This window comes from Frankliniella occidentalis, unplaced genomic scaffold (genome assembly GCF_000697945.3).
Source record: "Frankliniella occidentalis isolate FOCC.00 unplaced genomic scaffold, Focc_3.1 Scaffold62, whole genome shotgun sequence".
NCBI classification, from domain to species: domain Eukaryota; kingdom Metazoa; phylum Arthropoda; class Insecta; order Thysanoptera; family Thripidae; genus Frankliniella; species Frankliniella occidentalis.
In genome coordinates, this window is record NW_026267192.1 from 825,103 (window position 1) to 829,703 (window position 4,601).

A 4,601-nucleotide genomic window follows, 5' to 3' on the forward strand; every position below is an offset into this window, starting at 1 on the left:
CCAGGACGTGTCAATGAGATGTGCGGGGCGGAAGGAGCCAAACAGTACCTCCCCAAAGGTTCACAAAACGCATAGAAATAAAAAGGACAACAACATAAGTGATTAGTGAGCTGAGAAAATACAGCAGTTTGGTGGGGGCTTCCGAACTACTCTTTTTTTTTACCTAATAGTAAATTGCTAGGGTGTACGTTCTTATTTTCCTTTGATTTTTTTTTCAAGTCAGCAGCACCTCCAACTTTGTGGATGGTCCCGGACGCCTACATGGCACACGCTCACTTCAGAAGCGAAGCGAAGGCTCATTCGTGTCTGAGCCGTGCGTGACTTTAATCGGGCTTGCAGCAGAGAGGGTGAGGGGGAGGGCCGGCCGTGCCGGCGCATGGCCGCGCGGGGCTGCGCCGCGCCGAGCCTCCTCCCGCCCGCCCCCGTCGTCGGCGGCCCTTCTCAGCGTCCAGCGGAAGACGCAGGCGGATCAAGCGGGCTGATAGCCGCGGCCCGGCGGCCCGGGGCGGAGCCCTGCTGGTGTTTCGCTCGCCTTTTTGAATCCCCAGAGAGGAGAACCTATCATTTACGTCACGCAAAGAGCTTGCCGCTCACGCATGAAAGCCATCGCCCGACTTCAGAGGCAAAAGCACAGAGAGGGAGAGCCCCGCGCGGCCCGGTGAAGAGCGGGGCGCTTCTGAGGATGCTCGGCAGAAGGACGACGGCGCGCGCTTTTTTTCTTCCGTTTGATTCGGTCGCCGGCAGCGGTTACGACGGCACAACATGCCATCGCGCGCTGCTGCTGGTCTCCACTTCAACAGAAAATAAACGCATGTTTTTCCTCATTCCCCTTTCACCTGTTTTTTTTCCCTTCATCCCAGCTCGTGCTCTCCTGAGCGAGTGTCAACCCAGGAGGGCCCCACGCAGCGACGCGTCGAGTCCGCCCCGCCCCGCCTCACCTCGCGCCCTCGCGGCCTCGCGCCCCGTGCGCCAGCGCCGAGCCAGCGCCGCCACCGTCCCCGGCTTTGGGCTCGGCTGCTGCTGCTGCTGCTGCTGCTGCTGCTGCTGCTGCTGCTGCTGCTGCTGCTGCTGCTGCTGCTCCGATGCTATCTCTCTGACACGGCACGGCGCACCTCGCCGGTCTGACATATTTATTTTATGGCGCCGGTCCGCCCCGCCCTCGGGCTGCCCCCCACCGCCCCCACCTACCGGCCTTGCCTGGCCCCGGAGCTCTGCGACGACCCTCCACTCCGTGCGCGGAGGCGCATCGCCTCGCCTGGCCTCGCATGGCCTCGGGGAGCAAACCCTGGGAACCCCCGGGGAGACTCGGCGAGTCCCGGGAGGGAGCCCGCGGGGCAGGAAGGGAAAGGGGGACGCAAAACACGTCGGGGCGAGACGGGACGGGACGGCGACGGAGTGCGCGGGGTCGGGCGGGCGCTAAGGCCGCGCCGTCGTCGCGCGAGGGTTGCGCTAGACTTCCCTGGAGACGGAATTCAGATCCGGTGGAGACGGTGAGGCGGAATTCAGGTCTGGTCCTCGCTTCACAATCCCTGTCTCTCCCTCACTCATTCGCGCAAAATCAGAGAGAAGCTTCTGGGTCAGGTCCATCTCCATCCATGCTCCGGTCCCTCCCGGGACGTTGTTAAAACTGGGGTTGTAATGATGGGACTTTCCAAGTATACACCCAGAAAACAGTTGCGTTGATTCAATAGAAAGAAAATATCATGGAATTTTTCTCTTGACTCAATGGAATTTCATTGATTGAAAGGAAAAATTCCCATAGTGTAATGGGAAATCGCTGAAAGTTCCGAAAAAATTCATCTGTTCATTTATTTTCTTTGATATAAGGGATTCTCCGTTAATTAAATGGAACCATTTTCTGGGTGTAGCAGCATTTGGTAAAAAAAATTAAATTGCATGCCCCAGTGTGAGGAAAACCAATTTCAACAGGTTATTTTAAGAGAGCATTGGTATGCAGTATTCAGACATTTTTGAAACTCCTGTTTTACAATGTTTTGAAGGAATTGAGAAGAATTTTTTCTTGCATTCTTAAAACCTTGCAAAATGAATTAGTTTATAACGCTGCAATGTAATCGTGTTCTTTTCATTTTAAACTATTAATTGGTATAGTTCGCAAGCTTATTACGAGCCCTTTTCGCCTCACATACCACATAATTTATTTCATTTCGAAGCTATTGCAAACATTGCTTCGCTTTGCAAGTTTTTAACTCAGTGTACAAATAGGATGAGAAGAGTTGTCCATTAGCCAGAAAATCTTTCTGATGGTGGCCACCACTAAGTTTTTGTACTTACTTAAAGGGTTACAAGGGACTCAAAGGGTATTATTTTGTGGAATATCGGGGGAAGAAACTTAAATTTGAGTAATTATGGAAATTTTTTGTGATATTACTGCAAAACTTCAAAGGCCCTATTTTTAAAGTTCTCTTTCTTTGGCCTCTTTGGATTTCAAAGATTTTCATTCAAAATAAAATGATTAAATCTGGCATGCAAAAAGGCCACAGCAGAGTTTTCAGTGCGTGGCGTGGCAACCATCTCGGTTCTTTGAAGAAGGCACGCGTAGAGAGAGAGGCTGGTTTTCCTCGCTGCCTGGGGTGGGCTGGGACCATTACGACATATGGCGGAGCAGGCTGTCGCTCCTCCTTGCGAAACGTCATGCGTGTGTTCCATCAAGAGGACGTATACTGCTGCATATATCGGCATACATGCTACGCAGTCCGTCTCTCTGCCTCTCTCCCTTGTTTTCTGGCACCCCTCGTCCCGTCGCGTGAGAATAGAGCACAAGCGCACCCGTCCTGGGGAGTGTGTGTGTGTGTCGTTCTGTAGGTGTATTGTACAGGGGGCTGTTCAGGCGGGCCGCCTGGGGCGCTTCGCAGCGCCTCAGCTCAGCTCGCCCGCCGGCCACACCGCCCCGCCCCCCGCCCCGCCTCGTCAGATGCGGGGAAGGGTGAGAAGGACGGGGGAGATTCTCTGAGGGCAGCAGGCAGGGGAAGGCTGGAGCAGAGGGGCAGGAGGGATACGGTGGGTAAGCCCCAGATCTGCTTGTCAGCGTTTCCACTGCGGCTTTGCTCGAGCAAGTGCTGTGTGCATGTCCGCCTTCTCCGCCGCGGGGAAAAATCGTTCATGAAACAAGACCAGAAGGGATGAGGAATAAATAATGAATGAAGGCCTGGCCGAGCACCCCGGCCCTGCTCCGCCAACAAACGCGTCCGCTCACGGAAGGAATCCGTTGCGATCCAGAAAGGAGCGCCGGCACGGCGGCGAGGCGGGCTGCGGGCTGCGGGGGGCAACCCAAGGTTATTGAGAGCGCAAGTTCGTGATAAAGAGGCTCCTGGATTCATCCGGACTCCACCGAATTTATTCCTATGGATGGATGATTGGATGATGGATGATGGTGTGGGTCGATAGGGTCTCGGGGATGTGTGGGCAGTGCGGCCGGACCGAGGCTGGGGCGGTGGGGGGGAGGAATACACACGCGCACACACACGCACGCACACACACCTCCTGTGTTTGTTTCCATCCCGTGTGAGGCGAGCAGCCGTCATGCACAATTATTCCCCCACCCTCCAAATATTTAGATTTCGACAAACAGAAATGTCCCCCTCCCCCTTTTTCTTCGCCCCTATAGGGCCCAGCTATGTCGTCTCTATAACAAATAAACAAACAAAAATCAGTAGAGCGCTCGATGGGAACATTGAATATTTTCCAGTGAGGGGTCGCTGCATCCCCTGAATTTATGTGCCCAATATCAGGGAGGGGTCCCCGTCGGGGGACGCGTGCGGCCGGTACCGATGCTGCTGCAATAATAATTAATACCGGACTGAATATTGGATGCAGTCGGGTCGAGTCGGCAGTGTTCGTATTCAGATCAGGAGGCGACATGAATCCGGTGTCAATATCGAAGCATTGAAACATTAATCATGGCCCGAGCCCGGCCCGCCCCTCCGCCTCCTGCCTCTCGCGTGGCGGCGCTCCGTATCGTTATTGCCCACAAGCTAAATGGTGCTAAAAAGGGCCGAGCTCCAATCTCCGCGTGCATCGCTCCACCGTTAAAAATATCTTATACTGTCGTTTTTTTGGGCGTCTATAATTCTGATTCACAAGTGTTGTTGTGCACTTATGCACACGCGGTCATAAACAAAGTAAGAAATTTTCGTAAGCAGTTTAGAATTAAATTTACAAATTTTCATTCTGAATTTGTTATCTTGCGACATGAGTTAGTAACTTTACGACACTTTCCAAGGACAATACATATTTTTTTTATAAACCATCGAACATTTTTCAGTCAAGGATATTATTCAGAGAATTATTTGACAATTATTTCATCAGTCAATAAAAGAGGTATCTCAAAACTCGGATTTGTATCCTTCAGGACCAGGGGGATAGAGCACCGAAAGCGGCTTTCCTAAAGCGTCAAGCTCATATACTTTGCAAGCCCTCATAGCGCCTCGTAGGTAGGCAATATCTTGCGTGCAGTGCATGCGTGTACCGCGGGCTGGCCTACCCCCAGTTTCGCAGGCGCCAAGCCCCTAGCGCACTCCGCGTGACTCCGCCCGCAACAATCAGCATGCTCCGCAACAAGAAGTGGCGTGCCTCTCGTTAGC